This window comes from Anabrus simplex, chromosome 2 (assembly GCF_040414725.1).
Source record: "Anabrus simplex isolate iqAnaSimp1 chromosome 2, ASM4041472v1, whole genome shotgun sequence".
NCBI lineage: Eukaryota > Metazoa > Arthropoda > Insecta > Orthoptera > Tettigoniidae > Anabrus > Anabrus simplex.
Window position 1 is genome coordinate 701640573 of NC_090266.1, and position 21339 is coordinate 701661911.

The window sequence follows — 21339 nt, forward strand, 5'->3', positions numbered from 1 at the left end:
AATTTATAAAAGGGAAAATTGTTCCTTCAAGACTGCAGGTTTAAATGAATGAGTAAAAATGTTTGTCATACCTTCTCACATCGAAGTTCATAGCACTCGAACAGAAAAGGCACTGAAGTGCACAGCTTCACAATAGTGGAGAGGACACTCCATGCTCCACCCTCCACACAGGCAAAATCCATCTCACTTAGGTTAGAGCAAAGCCTGGTTTATATATGAACGTGTAGAGGGGGAGAATTGAGGAGAGGCAAGTTGAGTTGGTTCTAGAAATTACGGGAGTGCGCACTAGCAAACGAAACAGTATCGGGTGACGTTATCAGGAGTGTAAGCAAGCCTGCCGGCAGTCAGTTGACAGGCAACGGCGTAGATGAATAGAGCTGACATCCGTGCAGGGTATTTTTTTTCAAGTAAATATTAACGATGAGGTTATTCACTCCCAGTTGCAGCAAATAATACGGCGTGTTGTCATAATAAAGGTGAGTCCATATCAATAACAAAATGATGAAGATTAGTGCGTGACGAATTTCCTTGGATGTAGATGCCGGCAATGTGATGAGTCCATTACAAGGTTACCTGTTTTCCTGTATTAAATTATTCTGAACAAATGTACTGCCCATAAAATTCTGTTTAAGGTGCTGATTTTCAGTCTATGCAATAATGACTTAAGTAAACTCATATTTAAATCAAAATATTTAAGAACTAGTGAAATTTAAATTCACAGTGAAATTGGAATATTGTTAAGGACTGTCGTTAAATTATATGTATAAATTAAGATATCCATAAATGAAAAACTTGGATATTTACAGTGTTTCAAAACTTTGGATGTGATTTTCTCAAGACAGTGTTGGATATTTACAGTGTTTCAAAACTTTGGATGTGATTTTCTCAAGACAGTGTTTTGAGACTTAAGTTGTTATTGCACTCATCGCCTCAATTATGGGTTCCTTCTAGGAACCTTATTTTTGATACAAGTTAAATATTTTCTCGTGTACTACCAACGGATTTTAACTATGATACTGTTATGCAGAAGATGTAGTAACATTTTTATTTAGTTGGCAATAAGGTTACTGAAAATGTAGTGAAATTTAGCACAGTGGTGTACCTGTTCCTTGGTACTTTTGTTTCTTTAGCGCTGTTCCTTTTGAAATTGTATTTCTAGAGTCCAATCAGACACTTATTAGGCTATAATGCGGAAGTTCAGGTCAAGAAAAGAATTATGACTCAATTCTACACATGTTGAAATTAATTAAATATGTAACAAAATTCAAAAATTGTTGTAGAAAATGGAAAGATGAAAATATTACCTAGACACAACGGTAATATTCAGGTTATGTATCTTACCAAATCATTCCTACCACACAATATCATTTTGTTCTTTGTGTGATAGTAATTACGAGGATGCGCATTACGGCAAAAGTGAAGTTTCTGTTCGTAATCAGTGCTACTGTATGTGGTGGAGGGTCAATAATTGTATTATTAAATTAACAACAATAAATTAAATAATTAATAGGTAGTTTATTTTTCCATGATTATGTTAGAAAAATAACTGTCAAGCATTTATCTCACGTTAGTGTAAATACTCTGTAGTAAGTTATGAAGTCAAAGAAAGATGTCCTCATTCGACGGACGAATCACTATGAACAACTTCATATACCCTTACTCCATATGAGCGGTATGGGGAGATTTGGAATAATAACCAAGCTTTTGGCACGCACTCTAGTTATTAGGTAATGTGTTCTATCACCTCTAGAACCCTGCCGACTAACATTTAGAAGGTAAAAATAATTCGGACTATTGGAACTCGAACTGATAAATAACGGCATGACAGCATCAAGCATTGACACCATAACGACCATGGCTACCTAGAAAGCTTGTCATGATGTGTTTGCGTGCAAGTCATGCAGTCAGTGGCAACAACTTGCTAAATTGGGAAGTTTTTAAAAATTCTATGATAGCTGGAGATGAAGCGCAATATATTTTGTAAATACACTGACTGACAGAGCAAATGCAACACCAAGAAGGAGTGGTCAGAACTTTATGCCAATTGCAGGGTAGACTGACGTCACTGAGGTATACTCATGATGTGAAATGCGCCGCTGTGCTGCGCACGTAGCGAACGATAAATGGGACATGGCGTTGGCGAATGGCCCACTTCGTACCGTGATTTCTCAGCCGACAGTCATTGTAGAACGTGTTGTCGTGTGCCACAGGACACGTGTATAGCTAAGAATGCCAGGCCGCCGTCAGCGGAGGCATTTCCAGCAGACAGACGACTTTACGAGGGGTATGGTGATCGGGCTGAGAAGGGCAGGTTGGTCGCTTCGTCAAATCGCAGCCGATACCCATAGGGATGTGTCCACGGTGCAGTGCCTGTGGCGAAGATGGTTGGCGCAGGGACATGTGGTACGTGCCAGGGGTCCAGGCGCAGCCCGAGTGACGTCAGCACGCGAGGATCGGCGCATCCGCCGCCAAGCGGTGGCAGCCCCGCACGCCACGTCAACCGCCATTCTTCAGCATGTGCAAGACACCCTGGCTGTTCCAATATCGACCAGAACAATTTCCCGTCGATTGGTTGAAGGAGGCCTGCACTCCCGGCGTCCGCTCAGAAGACTACCATTGACTCCACAGCATAGACGTGCACGCCTGGCATGGTGCCGGGCTAGAGCGACTTGGATGAGGGAATGGCGGAACGTCGTGTTCTCCGATGAGTCACGCTTCTGTTCTGTCAGTGATAGTCACCGCAGACGAGTGTTGCGTCGGCATGGAGAAAGGTCAAATCCGGCAGTAACTGTGGAGCGCCCTACCGCTAGACAACGCGGCATCATGGTTTGGGGCGCTATTGCGTATGATTCCACGTCACCTCTAGTGCGTATTCAAGGCACGTTAAATGCCCACCGCTACGTGCAGCATGTGCTGCGGCCGGTGGCACTCCCGTACCTTCAGGGGCTGCCCAATGCTCTGTTTCAGCAGGATAATGCCCGCCCACACACTGCTCGCATCTCCCAACAGGCTCTACGAGGTGTACAGATGCTTCCGTGGCCAGCGTACTCTCCGGATCTCTCACCAATCGAACACGTGTGGGATCTCATTGGACGCCATTTGCAAACTCTGCCCCAGCCTCGTACGGACGACCAACTGTGGCAAATGGTTGACAGAGAATGGAGAACCATCCCTCAGGACACCATCTGCACTCTTATTGACTCTGTACCGTGACGTGTTTCTGCGTGCATCGCCGCTCGCGGTGGTCCTACATCCTACTGAGTCGATGCCGTGCGCATTGTGTAACCTGCATATCGGTTTGAAATAAACATCAATTATTCGTCCGTGCCGTCTCTGTTTTTTCCCCAACTTTCATCCCTTTCGAACCACTCCTTCTTGGTGTTGCATTTGCTCTGTCAGGCAGTGTATACAGGGTGTTAGGGCTATACGTGCAGATATTTCTTGTAGCAGTAGAGAACGATGTGACGAACCACTGTATATCAACATTTTAGTAATCCTTGGAAGTTGTTTTCGAGAGCAAAGGGACACCATATTTTTAGAATAGGTAGTATGCCTTGTTCTTGTGAATGAATAGCTTTCCCTTGATAACAGGCAAGTCACGTGCCATCCGTGCCAAACTGGTTTCTATTTATGTTTAAGAGCAAATGTACTACCGTAACAGCTGAACGCTACCTATGCATTGCCACGAGATGTTACGTAATATACTTGCCAAACCGGTTGTATGTTTAGGAGCAACTGAACCACGATAACAGCTGAAGGCTGCTACCAGTGAATACCATGTTACGTTACATTCTCGTCAGACTGGTTTTGTTGTTGTTAGTATTTAGTGTACGTCTTAGGGACTTCAGACAACCCTGGTCATCGGTTTCGGACCCGGGAGATGTATTGAATTGTCAGCGTTAATACTGGTTCATTTGCTGTTACATCCTTTAGGGGATTGGGATATCTGTGTTCGTCAGTGAGTATGGAAATGACCTGAAAACCTGTGTCGGTGCGGGACCTGTACTAGCGTGTGTTATAATTTATTATTGGTTGGGAAGTGTGCGCTGGGACATGAAATACAGTACGATCCCCGTTGTACATTGCGTAAAGGTAGAAGAAAGGCAGTTCCTTACGCCAATGAAAGCATGCGTGGGATATGATGTCCAAATGAGTAGCATCGGAATTGAATTATCGAAGCACATCGAACGTTTTTTTCAAACAAATAGTGGACATGTTATACAACTAAATAAATTAAACGTACCTACATTTCGTGTTTCCTGCCGGGCTGAGTGGTTAAGACGGTTGAGGTGCCGGCATTTTGACTCCAACTTCGCAGGTTCGAACCTGGCCCAGTCCGGTGGTATTTGAAGGTGCTCAAATACGTCAGCCCCGTGTCGGTAAATTTACTGGTACATAAAAAGAACTCCTGCGAGACTAAATTCCGGCACCTCAGTGTCTCCGAAAACCATAAAAGCAGTTAGTGGGACGTAAAGCAATTATTATTATTATTATTATTATTATTATTATTATTATTATTATTATTATTAGATCATTACGAGCTGAAAGACGTGGAAGAAAATAGTAAAATATGCGTTTTTTAGGAGGAAACAAGATAAAATATACGTCACGTGAGGCAATATCGGTTGCAGTATTTACCTACAGATTACTATGCTTAAGACGAGAACCAGGTACAGCTCTTGGGGATGAGTCAGTTGTAACCTGGTTAGCATGAGAGGACGAAGTGTGACAAAACAGGTTTTGTGTATAAACATCAAACATAAACATCAACAAATCTGAGAAACTTAAACAAGGTTACACGTGGGAAACACGTAGCTATTAACCAGAACGCCAGGCCGATGGTCGCTTTCATGAGTACAAAATGAGTTATCAAATTATACACAATTCACAGATGTCAAACGTATATTAGTGGATTCCGCTACAACTACATCCTACATTTTACTATGACGGTGCTAATAAAAGATCGCAGCAGATTATGGTACTGCGTGTTAAGATGATGCCGGTGGAATACATCTGTTAAGACATAAGGTTTCAGTAGAATAATAATAAGAAGTAAAATAAGAAGATGGTAACGAGAGCCACGTAGTCAAGAAGGACAAAGCTGAACAAGGCTCACATTAGTGACACAGACATGAGTGGCGTGGTCGTAGGAACTACAGTCGTAATAGTAACACTCTGTTTTAGAAAAGAATGAACTAACATACAGTAGGGGCTCCGTAATCTCAGGTGGACGGTAACAAGACTGTCGTGAATAGAAAAGCATGGATTTATGAACGTACACAAAAACGCCTGTGTACACGAAAAATTTACCTATGTTAAACATTACAACACAACAGTTTAGAAAACAGAAACATACAGATTGCCTTACACTAAAAGAAATTTTATATTGTCTTTTGTAAATTAAAAAAACGCTCTAGGCAACCTTCTTCAGTTAAATGTTAACTTATTGTTCCTATTTCAGTAGCGATGAATATAAAACAAGCATTTTATTGAATTTTTAAATGTGATAATGTTGATGATGGTGATGATGATGATGATGATGATGATTGCTGTTTTTAGATCATCGGCACTTATAAACGCAAAGTGTCTTCTGTTTTAACTCATAGTGAATAAAAAACAAAATATAAACTGCTCGACCACACGTAATGAATCCAAACCATGTGAAGGGCAGGAATGATCAACTGCCGAACTGAGTTCAAGGTCATTGTCTAGCATTTTAACAAGCACGTCTTCCATCTGTTGTGTTCAGCTTTCGCCACGTACAAGGCACTCGCGCACTGAAACTCTCAATTTATAAATTTTTGTTATGGATACATCAATTTCCCTGCTCGGATTTATGAGAATATCGAACTATCGCCTTTCAAAATGCTATATCGATTCTGTACTGTACTCCCAAGTAAATGCGCTGCAGAAATGGCTTAACATCTGACATACCAAAGTGAAACTTGTAGCAATTGTTCACAGTGACCACGCTGGGCTTCTCTGCAGGCTTCACTTCTTCGAATCCAGTTGCGACGCATTTGAGCCAAGACACCAGTGTTGTTCAAAATATCCTCTTCTGGTTAAAAAATACATTCACGGAGGTCATCTGAAGTGGTTACTTGAGTTCGATATACTTTGTTTTTCATGTCCCCCAGACATAAAAATCCATTTGAATAAGGTCTGGAGATCTGGTTGGCCAGTTGATAGTTCCACATCGTCCTGTCCACCGTTGAGGAAATGTCTGCACCGTCGTGTAAAATCCACGTGGTTCAGCTTAGTCGAAGCGACGCGTCCTCTGAAAGCTCCAGTAACGTACTGTATGTACAGGAGCAAGATAACATTAATAAAAAGATGATTAGTCCATGTAACCGACCTCCAACTACACCCATCCAGATACTAATTCAGAACCGGTGCTGGAAATTGCCTTGTCCTACTGAATGGGGTGTTCCACAGCTCATGAGTGGGATATGGCGGGTTCAAACCCCTCTGTTGGCAGCCCTGCAGATGGTTTTTCGTGGTTTGCCGTGTTCACACCAGGCAAATGCTGGGGCTGTAACTTCTTGAAGGCCACGGTCGCATCCTTCCCGATACTAGCCCTTTCCTGTCCCATCGTTGCCATAAGGAATGCTACACCGATCAAATTTATGCAAGTAAGGTGATTCGTACTGGTGTGAGTATCTTTGGCGGTTGAGGCGCTGACCTTCCAACCTCCAGATTGGCAGGTTCAATCTTGGCTCAGTGTGATGGTATTTGATGGGGCACAAATACATCAGCCTCGTGTCGTAGAAATACTGGCACATAAATGAACTCCTCCGGTATTAAATTTCGGCACCTCAGCATCTCAGAAAACGGTAAAAATAGTTAGTGGGACTTAAGCAAAATAACGCTAATTAACCTCTTAACTGGGCATGACGTATATGTTTGTACGCTGTATGTTACAGGGTAATGGGCATGACGAATATGTACGTACTCGTATTTTACCGCGAACATCTCCTGGGTATGAAGAGCTACTTCGCCGCGTCGTGTATATTGTCTTATGAATGGAGGTTTTTCCCGCTCGATGACAGCAAATACAACATGTCACGTTTCTTGAAGCTTATTTGTTTTTATTTTACAACTGTGCTGTGCTACTTGTCCGCAGTAGGCCAAATATGGCAGCATCTAATTCAAAGCGTAAGTTTGAAACGCTCGAAGAAGACGAGATTATTCAACACTTAGAGAATGATTCTGACGATTAACCTTCTCAGAAATCTAAAGATCAGTGGTTTGATACAAATGAAGGCGAGTCCGATAGTGAAAGTGGTTCAGAAAGTGAGAATGAAGAACAAGGAGAACAACATGACGAATCGGATGAGGGCGAAGTGCTGGACGTTTCAACCTTTCCCGCCGCGTAGTGTTTCACGTCAGAATTTTGTATTTTCTGGTGCTTTTGGTGTAAATGTGGACTTCGATGATGAATCCAATGTGTTGGAATATTTTGAACGGTTCATAGGTGATGATATGTTTCAACTTATTGCCGAACAGACCAATGTGTATGCTGAACAGGTTTTAGAAGCCCGTCCGAACTTGAAACCACGGTCACTAGTGAGAGATTGGGTGGATACAAATCCAACTGACGTAAAAGCTCTAACTGGACTTCTAATGCTGCAGGGGATTGTTCATAAGCCAGAAAACAGTATGTACTTCTCAAAACGGGGAAGTATCGCAACCCCTTACTTTCCGAAAATTATCTCTGAGACAAATCACTGCAGTTCTAGTGAGGTAAATGACGTAACGGACCGTGAAGTTAATATAAAATCATTCACATTGTCACTAGCATGATGTGCAATTCGTAAATATTACTTTCTTTTATTTGTTTTAATTTTAGGTGGTAATATATGAACAAAACACTCAAATTTGTGTAAACCAAGTAAATGACCTTGCAGTTAATGAAAAACGGTTCAGAATGTCATATGCATGATATGATATATATAAATACCCCTTGCTTTTATTTGTTTCAACTTTCGGCTATAAAATATGGGCCAAACTCGGAAATTCCAAACAAGTAAATGACCTTGCAGTTAATGTAAAAATGGTTCAGCATTTCTCTAACATTAAAATGAATTAAGTAAAACGCCTTTATTTTACTGTTTGTATCACAGATGAATGATATTAGTGATATAACTAACTTTTCTGAATATCCTACCGTGTAACAACCATCTGCTGAAAAAATACACAGGGCAGGTTACACCAAGGACATCTATAATACCCAGTTAAGAGGTTAAAAGATGATTGGTCAAATTAACTGACCTCCCACTGCATCCATCCAGATATTAATTGACAGCCGGTGCTTGAAGTTGCCTTGGTGTACTGAGAGGGGATGTTCCGCAGCCCATGAGTGAGTTATGTAAATATTAAACACTCCTTGTGTAAAGATTGTCTCATGTGTCACTAATACACTTGGCAGAAATTCTGGATTGCGTGCTTGTTCAATTAACCAGCGGCAGTAATCCACTCTTAAATCAACACCGAGCTTGATAGCAGCAATCGCTAAAGTTCGGCCAATATCCAGTATTCGGGATATAGTGGTTTCGAACCCCTCTGTCGCCAGCCCTAAAGAGGGTTTTCCGTGGTTTGCCATGTTCGCACCAGGAAAATGCTGGTGAAAGACACTGCACCCGTTGAATGTTGTCAGGGTGCATTCGCTCTTCATGCAGTGTCCTACGTATGGTCCAAGTTGGCATACCATCGGCACGTGTTATACTACCTGTACGGTGCCCGGGATCATCGTATACCATTGCCAGGATGTCTTCTTCCACGTCTAAGATTACACGTGGCCGTTCAGGCCCAGACTTTTCATAGCGTGATGTAACACAGCCTGTACCACGAACGCTGCAGTAGCCTACGTCAAGTATCGTTGCTGGATTTGGCACCTGTCTTTTGGGAAGCCTTTCCTGATATATTAATGGAGCGCGACCCTTATTCTGTTCTGCCGCACGATACACTAGCAGCATATCATGGTATTCATGGTTTTCGTACACTGACATTATTAAAATACTACTACTACAACAACTACGAAGTAACTCACGTACTAGTACGGACGATAATTCGTCTCTCTGACATCTGTTATTCAGGTGAAGGTCAGGCAGGCAGCTCATATCTCTAGTCCGGTTTTATGAAGGTGGTGGAACCCGTCCAACCATATCCCCGTCGCTAGGAACAGCAGACAACCGAACCGGCATGCGATACGTCTAGTGCCTTTGTCGAACTGCCTACATTGAATATTCTCCCACAGTGTGATTTCATTATCATGGATTTTTGGGAGACCAACATGCCATATGCAGAAACACCCCGGACTTCATTTCTTCATTTTGTAATAGTTATAATGCACAACATAGCTCAAACACAAAACCTATAGGATGTCCGGTTAGTCTGCTAGGCAAAAGCGTGTTGACGTTTACGTAAATAAAGTTTCTTACGTCAACGAAAGAGTGCGTGAGATAGGATTTCCAAGTAAGTAGTATCAGAATTGAATTGTCAAAGCACATCGAACGTTTTGCTTCATTCCAATAAGGGACATGTTATAAAAATAAATAAATTAAATGTACCTTCCTTTCGTGCTTCCAAACGAAAAGAACATTTAATGGTAAATTAAAGCATTCTAGCTTACTGCTGCTTTTGCAGAGCCTATTAAACGTATCAAAATAAACGTTGACAGGATGAGTGGCTCAGACGGTTCAAGCACTGGTTTCATGAACTTGGCAGGCACGATCCTGGCTCACTCCCGTGGTATTTGAAGGCGCTCAAATACGCCCGCTTCGGATCGGGGCTGTACCTTAAGTTAAGGCTACGGCCACTTCCTTCCAACTCCTAGGCCTTTCCTATCCCATCGTCGCCATAAGACCTATCTGTGTCGGTGCGACGTAAATCCACTAGCAATATTATTATTATTATTATTATTATTATTATTATTATTATTATTATTATTATGATTATTATTATAACTGTGTTAGTCTATTATTACTAACTATTATGAAAATAAAAGTTTTTCGCCCCCCATACTTCGTAGCTCATAATCTGTCAGAAAACACTAAAGAAAGTAGTGAACTGTCAACAGTTCCTAATTATTATTTATCTTCTAATTGTGGACATGTCTCTGAAATTACTGATAATTACTTCGCCCGACACAAATAGTTCTTACAGCGACGAAGTGAAGGAAAAGGGATATAAGTGGGAAGGAAGCGTTTGAGGCCTTAATAAAGGTACAGTCCCAGCATGTTCCTGGTGTGAAAATGGGAAACCATGGAACACCATCCCCCCGGTTGCCGACAATGGAGTGCAAACCCACTATCTCCAGAATGCAAGCTCACAGCTGCGCTCCCCTAACTGCACGACCAACTTTACTCTAAGCACTAATGCCGGTCTGAGTGGTTCAGACGATAGTGCGCTGGTCTTCTGATCCCACCTTTGCAGGTTCGATGGTGGCTCAGTTCGGTGGTATTTGAAGGTGCTCAAATACGCCAGTCTCGTGTCTGTAGATTTACTTGCATTAAAGAAATACTGTGGTAAAAAATTCTGGCACCTCAGCGTCTCCGAAAACCGTGAAAATTAGTTAGTGGGACGTAAAGACATTATTATTATTATTATTATTATTATTATTATTATTATTATTATATTATTTTTATCAGTAGTAACATTATTATTACGGAAGTTCTAATTAAACGGGTGAATTACAGTCACCATTTTACCTATCGGCACTTATTGTCCAGTAATAAGCCTTCTGTCTGCCTTTGTGGTGTAGTGGTAAGTGTGATTAGCTGCCACCCCCCGGAGGTCCAGGTTCGATTCCGGCTCTGCCGCAAAATTCGAGAAGTGGTACGAGGGCTGGAACGGGGTTCAATCAGCCTCGGGAGGTCAAATGAGCAGAGGTGGGTTTGATTTCCACCTCAGCCATCCTGGAAGTGGTTTTCTGTGGTTTCCCACTTCTCCTCCAGGCAAATGCCAGGATGGAACCTAACTTAAGGCCACGGCCGCTTCCTTCCCTCTTCCTTGTCTACCATTTCCAATCGTTCCATCCCCATGCAAGGCCCCTGTTCAGCATAGCAGGTGAGGCCGCCTGGGCGAGGTACTGGTCATTCTCTCCAATTTTCTCCCCCGACTCAATGTCTCACGCTCAGGACCCTGCCCTTGAGGCAGTAGAGGTGAGGTCCCTTGCTGAGTCTGAGGGAAAACAAACCCTGGAGGGTAAACTGTTTAAGAAGAAGAAGCCTTCTATTACAAATACCCGGCGGCAATTCCACAGTAGCTATTTTTCCTTCAAGCAATGTTCATGCATGGATGCAACTATGGTTGAAATTTGTCTCAATAACAATTTCACTGAATACTTATAGCCCTATTCTTTCAGTAATAATAATAATAATAATAATAATAATAATAATAATAATAATAATAATAATAATAATAATAATAATAATTTCGCGTGGCTATTTCTAGCCGATTGCAGCCCTTGTAAGGCAGACCCTCCGATGAGTTTGGGCGGCATCTGCCATGTGTAGGTGACTACGTGTTATTGTGGTGGAAGATAGTGTTATGTGTGAGTTGCAGGGATGTTGGGGACAGCACAAACACCCAGACCCTGGGCCATTGGAATTAACCAATGAAGGTTAAAATCCCCGACCTGGCCGGGATTCGAACCCGGGACCCTCTGAACTGAAGGCCAGTACACTGACCATTCGGCCAACGATTCGGACTTTTCTTTCAGTGTCTCCTGTCCTTTCATTGACCTGAAAATTTTATGAATAAGCATAGACAACTCACATTGTTTATTGTCAGAAATTCAAAGTAGACTATCGCAGTAACAGCACAGAAATGTTGTGCCAATTTTTCATTTACTCATTAACTATTTCCTTTCATTTTGTCAGTTTGGATCACTGATTAATGCCATTGGCGTCTTATAAATCACACACAGCTACACAGCACATGATTCGCATGTATGTGCTGGTACAGATCTTTGACGTCACTGTAAGGATTCTGTGCACTTTTCGCACTGAATACCCTAGACCAGTTTTCGAGTACAGAAAGTGGCCTGGCTCGTGAGTCAACCTCTCCTACGTGCCAAGCCTTTAGCCTCTTCAGTCCCGAGCTTGTTTTTGCACTCGATGGATTATTGTTTTCTCAAATAAATTTTAAAAATTTTTCAAAGAATGTAGTATGTTTCACTAAGTTGTTTTATGACGTGTAGCATATTTGCTACATCAGGACTCAGAGTTGACTTTCCTACCATTATTATTTTTGCTTTAAATTGTTTTGTATTATTATAAGTAAAGAAAACCACATGTAGAGCATATGCTACATATGGACTGAGGAGGTTAAGGGAAGTGCACAACAACATGTTGGCCTGCGATAAGAAACAGGTTCTACAAAGCCCTATACTTTGCTACTGTACTACCACTACGTGTGGACAGAATGACATAACCGGCTTCTCCTGCTACGACCGTTCGAAACACATTAGGCCCTGAAATATTGGGCTCAGTTAAGGGGAAACTATTAGGACAAGTTAAAAAGTACATAGCATATATTGTGAGATATATTTTTCTTTGCTGACTAGCTGAATATCTGCACGTATACCCCTAACATTCTGTATACATAGATTACATTTTAACAAATTTTTTCATATATCATCATGCAGATGTAGATTCAGCACGATGTGCAGCCATCTTGATACTTACGGCAGCATCCCAGATAGGAGCAAAATTCCAGATAACAGCGTTAACTGCCTCTCCAACTTTGGCATAGCTAAACTAGAGAATACGGGGCGGGTTGGCTGTGAGCTTGCATCCAGGAGATAGTGGGTTCCGGACCCCACTGTTGGCAGCCCTGAAAATGTTTTCCGTGGTTTCCGATTTTCACACCACGCAAATGTGTATCTTAATTAAGGCCACGGCCACCTTCTTCCCACTCCTAGGCCTTTCCTATCCCATTGTCGCCATAAGGCCTATCTCTGTCGGTGTGACATAAAGCCATTTGTAAAAAAAATTAAAATAAAAAAAAGTAGAGAATATTCTCCCAGACTGCACATAAATGAAAGTCGTAGCACGATGTTGCTTAACTTTGTGTGCGTGATTTTGTGTTTTTGTTGGTACCCTCTCACTGTACCAGTGTTGTGTGTTATGGTAGGTCTTAAGTCCACAAGTAGTTATACCTGGTGGTATTTTTTTTGTTTTGAATGTAGTAAGATACTAAAAATGCACCTGCCTAGGGAAACTGCCACATAAATGTAGACTGGACATTTATCTGCCTGTCGTAGTACAGGTCTTCAGCATTGTAAAGATGTACAGATTGTACCAAACGTGGATCAAGGAATGTATATATGCCTGTATGAATCCTTCCACATTAAGGCAATAGACTGATATATTCAACCAAGTATCATATATGCCATTTTTTTCAGACAAAAAAGGATAGGTGTGAAATGTACACTTTATGCTGGTTCTTCTGGAAAGGAGAAAGCATTCTTGGTAGAGAAATATGCAGGCTCGCGAAGAGGAATTCCCTGAACTTTCAAAGGCTGTATCAAGTACCTCTAATGAAAATGATTGGGGTAGTAGGTAAGGTGTACCTACCTATGGCGAGAACAGCCTATATACAACAAACAAAAATATTCCACCTACAATTTCACAGTCTGTAATATCGGAAACACGGAAAGCCAGTGCTATGTTTGGCATGAGGCCATGTGTGTGTGTTTAGTTTTTCTCAGATTAAATTTGAAATTTATTATAAATAAAATGATGACATCGCAAGGCATTTTTTAAGCGTGACTAAATTTTTTGAAGTAAAAAGTGGGGATCTGCTTGGATTCAAAGAAATATGGCAAGTCCAATATCAGCGCATGTTTCGATATGCAGAAAGACGTAGCTACTCCACAGTATAATGTGAGCCTATATACTACAAAGAAAAATATTCCACCTACAATTTGACAATCTGTAACATCGGAAACAAGGAAGGCCAGTGCTATGTTTGTCATAAGGCCTTTGCTGAACGTGGTCCAAATGAAACAGCCACCTGCCTTTATCTTTTCCTACAGATGCAAGCTGGCAAAGGTGGCAAGATATTCAAACTCTGCTCGAATAGCTGCAGAGGACAAAACAGGACCAGATTCCTATTTTCTCTGTTCATCGTTGCTTGCAAAAAGTTTGGTATTTCAATCACACATTGCTTTCTAGAACGGGACACTCCCAGAATAAAGGGAATTGCTTGCATGCCCTAATTGAAAAGAAGAAGAAGAAGAAGAAGAAGAAGAAGACGAAGAAGAAGAAGAAGAAGAAGAATAAGGGGTCGCCGCCGCCACCACCACCACCACCAAACTGCACATGTTCTGGATCAGTGGGTCACGTTACTAAGGATGAGTAAGGCCACTGGCAAGCCATCCACAGTTCAAGTTAATATTCAACTTGAAGAACGTGGTGCAGAAGTAAAACTGAATGTTTGACACCATTAAAAATAAGGTGCAGCCCTGAAGATGGTTTTCTGTGGTTTCCCATTTTCACACCAGGCAAATGCTGGGGCTACCTTAATTAAGGCCATGGTTGCATCCTTCCAACTGCTAGTCCTTTCCTATCTCATCGTCGCCATAAGACCTATCTGTATCGGTGCAACGTAAAGCCACTAGAAAAAAAAAATGGGGTGAAGTAAAGTACGGAAAATTTGTGACGTCGTAGAAGGGTGACTGTACGAAGTGCACTTCAGTACACTTAACAGGAAGAAGCAAAGTGTACTTTTGTCCAGAAGCTGTTTTACATCATCCTGTGACATTCTTGAACAGGCACATCATGGGTTCCTGCCGATCAACAAATAGAAGTTGAAGGATCTGTTGTCCTATGTAATAGCAAATGCATTCCAACTGCTTGTCACTTTTATCATAGTTTGCTGATGGATCAAGTACTGGTGAATGTGAATATTTTTGTAACAAGTGGATGTCATCATCTGGCAATTTTATCATCATAAAGAGAAATGGGAAACCAGTATAGCGCTACTTATGATCTAAATATTTGGACATATTTCCAGAGAAATACTTTTTAAGTCTGCAAAGTCCATTTTTAAAAATGATTAGAGTGAATGCTTATAGGCTGTTTGAATATAATTGTCATAACATTGGATTTACAGTGTTCATTTAAACTTATTTAGCTTTTCCTGTACATATGACTATTTGAAGTTACAATAATACTTGGAGCCATCAATATTATTCCGTGCTGCTCGATTAATTTCTTATATCTAGTTTCCAACTGTTGGCGGGCGATATCTCTGGACCTAAATGAAATGGGGAAATGGCTCACTATGTTGTCGGTTTTTTTAATGTCAGCTAGTTTGGGTGCAATTTTTTTTTTTTTTGCTTGATGAAAAGTTATTTGTGGATAAATTGCGTTTTTGAAACGATGCTCCTCAAATGTGAAAAGTACCGCACCATTAGTTTAGTATCTCATGCTTTCAAAATTTTAACATGCATTATTTACAGAGTGAAAAGACATATTGAAGCTGAGTTGGGAGATCACCACTTTGGCTGCAGAAGATATTTAGGAACACGTGAAGCAATCTTGACTTTGTCTGATCTTAGATGATCAAAATAAGAAGGATAAGCCCACGTACATGTCATTTCCAGATCTAGAAGTGGCATTTGATAATGTTGATTGGACCAAACTGTTTAAGATTTTGAAGGTGATCAGGATCAGATATCGAGAAAGAAGTATTATCTACAATCTGTACTAAAATCAGTCTGGAGTGATAAGAATCGTGGGCTATGCAAAAGAAACATCAATCCATAAAGAAGTGATGTAAGGCTACAATTTGTTCCCTTTCCTTTTGAATGGTTATATAGAACAGTAAAGGTAATCAAAGGGGAATTTGGAAAGGGAATCGCAATCCAAGGAGAGGAAATCAAAACTCTTTTAGCTTTGCTGATGATACTGTTAATTTATCTGTGTCTGCAAAAGATCTGGAGAAATTGCTGAATGGTATGGACACAGTCTTGGAGAAGAAGTATAAGCTGAAAAATAAATAAATCCAAAACAAAAGCGATGGAGTGCAGTCGAACAAAGTCAGGTGATGCAGGAAATATTAGATTAGAAAATAAAGTCATAAAGGAAGTAGTTACTTGGGTAGTAAAGTAATTAATGATGGCAGAAAGTAAGGATTACATAAGCAAGGAAGGCCTTTCTTAATTAAAAAAAAAAAAAAAGCTCACTTCCAACACTGACATAGAAGTTAGAAAGATGTTTTTTTGAATTTTTTCTGGAGCATGGCACTGTATGAGCGTGAAACATGGACAATAACTAGCTCAGAAAGAAAGAGATTAGAAGCTTTTGAAATGTGATATTACTGAAGAATGCTGAAGATGAGTTTGATAGATCGAATCGTGGATGAAGGGTTACTAAATCATAATAGTGAGAGGGAAAAGGTTTGGCAAAATTTGACCAGGAGAAGTGTTAGAATGACAAGACACATCTTAAGACCCCACAGCTCGTTCAGTTTTTTAAAGGAAGTGTAGGCAGTAAGAATAGTAGGCATAGATCAAGGTATGAATGAATGAATGAATGAATGAATAGAATAATCTTCTCTCACAGTCACGGATGACCACCAACTGGGACGAGAGTATTCATTAATTGTAATCTGATATAATACATGCAGTTAGTTCCTTTTTACAATATACAATATTTTTTAAAAAACTTACAGCATTGTTACAACCATTCTTACATTCCTACCACACATGAATGGACGAAGACAGCAAACATATATAATCCCCTCCCCAGTCACGGATGGCCACCAACTGGCGGAGAGAATATCTGCCCACAGCAGTCATCGCAATCATATGCATTTAGTTTTGTTAGTAATAAAATAATACCAAACTTCTTCCAACTAAAAGGAAAACTGTCCCAACATATGTTTACACTATAATTTACTGCTACAATGCATTATATAAACTTAACATTTGAGGTACTGCCTAGACTTTAACGTTATAGAGTCTAGGATACACCCACATACATGTTCTTACTACTACATGAATTCTCTCTGTTTTCATCACCTTTTAATTTCTTTCCCCACATTCCTCTTATTATATTACATAGTTTTGCTGTTTTTCCTGGTGCTTTCCATTCTCTGTTTAGTAACTTAGCAATAGTGCAAAGTTCAGGTTCATTTTTGATTTTACTTATCTCCTTTCCATCTGTATATTTCTCTTATCTTTTTTGTTTCCTTATAGTCTTTTAGTAAGTGAGCCACTTCCATGTCTTTATTGCATAAAATGCAAAGATTTTCCTCACTTTTTTGGTCTTTGATCTTTATTCTTATATATTCCCATCAGCCACCAAATTATCCCTCTCATTTTTCTTTTTGTTAACATTTTAGTCCTTACTGTCATATTTTCACTTATTTTTACAAAATTCAACCAGTGTTCTCTTGCTATTACATTCTGTCCTTATTTTTTGTCTTTCAATGTCTTTCACTCTATGAACCACTGTTTTACACGATCCCACATCATTCCTTGATAAATTTCTTTCCCAGTAGTATCCCATTCCTATGTCCTCCAGCAGTTTCTTCACTCCATCCACTCAGTAACCCTCATTTTGATGTTTCATTTGGTGCTGGTATGCTGTCTTTTGAATTTCACCCCCTGCCCTCATCTTTAGCCTCAACCAGTATTTAATTATTCATTTAAAAATATCTGCCCGTATACTCATCCCTTCACACATCTTTCTCACTCCACTATTTGCAGTACAGCTTGGCAGCCCCATTATTATTTTGGCAAATTTACTTACAACTATATCTAATGTTACAATTCCGTCATCTACTCTCCATTATTTCTGCTCCATGCAATAACTTCGTTTTAACTACTGAATTAAATACATTTTTCTGAACTTCATATTCAGTGTCCGGCATCTTTTTGTCCAATATTTTTATACGAGACCAAGGTATGCATATGACAAACAAATTTGAGTTCATGTAGTAGTTGCATAGACATGAAGAGGTTAGCACAGGTTAGGGTAACTTGGAAAGCTGCATCAAACCAGTCTATGGACTGATGACCTGACAACACAGTATCTGGTCCAGTGGTACACCTAGATATTACCATATTTATTTGCATATATCTCGCAATGTTTTTTTTTTTTCCTAAAAATTAAGGTGCAAGTTATATGTGAGGAATTAGGAAATAGAACTTAATTAAAACTAAGATACATTTTAAAAGTAATAAAACACCATGTCATATATTACTTATCATTACATTCCCTAGCACATATATTACTTATTATTACATTCCCTATCACAGACGTCATCACATAGTTGCTCTAACTTGCTCCGCTTGGGACGGCTGTTGGTCACCGTGACAAGAGATCAGCGGACAGGCGAGTTGCATACCGTGATTGTACTGTAGTTGCCGCTCGGAAATGTTACCATAAGAACAATAGCTTTTATAATAATAATAAAAATAATAATAATAATAATAATAATAATAATAATAATAATAATAATAATAATTTGCAGCATGAATCATATGAGACGAAAGGACTCAGATTACGGAGTATAACAGGACAAGAGAATTATACAAGACAAAGGAAATATACAGCAGTGTGCAATATTTCCTGAATAAATACATTTTCACGATTAACTGAAGCTTTGGGACACAAACATTTACCGAAAGAAAATACAATTTTGTACATATTCATTGCAATCTTATTCAATATTTGTTTGGCATTTATGACTATGACAACAAATTAAACACGAACTGAAACATATGAGTGGTGTACTCCTTCATGGGACCTTTGGGCTCGTTTAGATAGTAGTGCGGCGATGTTTGGTACTATCGTTTGCGTACTGGCAAGTCTCAAAACACATTTCAAGCTTTCATCGGTGAGCCTACATCTGTGTCTAGATTTACAAATCTTCATTAATGAAAACATATGTTCACATAAATAAGTTGATCCGAATATACTTTTAATATGAGCATTAAATGTGTACACTCTGTGAAATCTCTCCCATGGAAAACAAACATAAAATTCAGTCACACTGTTTGGTGTTTGCAAACCTATCTTTCATTTGAGTATCGCACTGTAAGTCTATCAGTTCTAGCTGCAGTTCTGGTTTAACAGTTTGCACACCCACTGAGAAGGGAATACCGAACACCTGGTCGTGAAACCTACTCTCATAGTGACATTAAAACCTCTTTATATTCTTCTAATGTTTAAAAAAATATGTGATTCCATATTTTATTACATATTACACATTTTGCTGTGTTATTTTCTTGAACTATTAAATACTCTCCTTCCCAAGAAGGTTTGAAAATTGTTGGCATTGATGGCCTGTGCTGTGCTGAAATCTCTTCCATTGTAAATTCAACAGTAACCAACTAGAGTTGAACGTTGTGTGGTGTGAGGATAAAGACGGAAGCACACTAGTGTCACCTCTCGTGAGTTCATGCGTATCGTGTCGCAATCTAACCTGTCCAGAAAGATGTGCTATACCTTTGTGCCACTGACCTGCAGTACGTACTATGTCATGCACTTCCCCTACTTGCTCGCTAAGCTGCTCTCCTTCCCTGAGAGTGGGGAGCAAACTGGCACCGAAGGCATTTCGATCTCGATTGACGATGCTTGCCCTAGCACATTATTTAATATTTAATCATGGTGTGATTGCCGTGTTTCTCAGTGAATTTGTTCACTCCAAGTTTAAAACTTGAATGCTTTTTATAACTCACCAGCTATAAAACTTGAATTTGTTTTATAACTTACCAACAAGGTTTATGCTGAAAAATAAAAAATTATCACAAAATAGGACAAAAATACACTGCACTTGATATTATGTCTTTAGTGTGTTTAACGAGTAGAGAGATTCTCCCCACCTAAAGTTTAAGGCAATTTAGGAGTGGGAATTGAGGATGAATGACCTTTACGATACTTTTGCAGCTACAAGAAGTGTAACATATCCCTGCCCCACCTGACTTGTGTCCTGGGCTGTTCTAATTGCTTCCTTCAAAACTACTTTATGCTGACCTAAGAACATTCAAGTCGTGTTAACGTTTACCAAATTTGGAGTTTCTGCTCCCTTTCCCCTCTCCATAACGTGACAAGTGTTTGAAAAGGAGAGTAAAAAGTTTCCCTCTTCTCGCCAAACACACTAAAGCTCTTACAGTGTTGTACTGAAAATGCAGACAGTCCTATTGTTAGAGCCCTGCGCGGTTATACAAAATAATATCCGCATCCGCTCCGCATCTGGACTTCCTTCATCCGCATCCAAGAATGGTTATCCGCATCTGCAAAATGGTTATCCGCGGATATTGTAAAAATTTAAGTACAGTATAATACACCCAAGGTATTGAAATGGATAGATCTGCTAACATAATACAATAGGCCTGATACCTGACATCAGGACCTCTACAGTCACAGGTTTATTAGGGGTTTTCTCTTGCGACAACTACCTATGTATTGATCTTCGTTGCTTCCTTCCGTTAATTGCGGGCAGGAGCCAGTTAGGCTTAGATCAAATTTTCTGCTTTATGGTCTCAAGGCTCTTTATATATCACCGTTCTCTCATACCAATGTCAAGGGTCGCTTAACCGCAAGCAAGAACAATAGGATACCTGGGTGAAAATCAATAAACATCATTATTTATAAGTTATCAGCAAAATTATCCGCACTGCCATACAGTTTGTATCCGCCAAGACACTAACTTCACGGATATCCGCATCCGTGCAGGGCTCTACCTATAGTGTGACATTCCATCTATTTCATTAGGCTAGGAAATACCCAAAGATGATACAATACTAATGAAATGAAATGGCTTATGGCTTTTAGTGCCTGGAGTGTCCGAGGACATGTTCGGCTCGCCAGGTGCAGGTCTTCACGTCCGTAGGCGACCTGCGCGTCGTGATGAGGATGAAATGATGATGAAGACGACACGAACACCCAGACCCCGTGCCAGTAAAATGAACCAATGATGGTTAAAATTCTCGACCCTGCCGGGATCAAACCCGGGGCCCCTGTGACCAAAGGCCAGCACGCTAACCATTTAGCCATGGAGCCTGACACAATACTAATAATATCTGCTTACCTTTCTTCCAACAAAGGGAGACTTCTAGACTTTGAACTGTGCGCGAGCGTATATGCCACAGTGTGTATTTTTGTCGCATTTATATTGACCCCAAGATATACTGCGCACATTATTTTTCTCCTTTTATTCCATAAAAAAAGTTAGGGTGCATGACATAAGCGATGGCGTGATGTACATTACTAAATACGGTATTTCTGTTATTAATGTGATTAATTTCTGTAGTAATTTTAGTTGCAGTACTATAAGTAATCTCTTGTTCTTATCAATTCCGGCTGGAGTAACCATACA

General features: G+C 40.2%; 1 protein-coding gene across 1 annotated transcript in view; it reads left to right on the forward strand.

The window, feature by feature from the left end:
• LOC136863662 (FYVE, RhoGEF and PH domain-containing protein 6) overlaps positions 1-21339 on the forward strand; it is a 204628-nt gene that overhangs the window by 65853 nt on the left and 117436 nt on the right. The window lies entirely within an intron of this gene.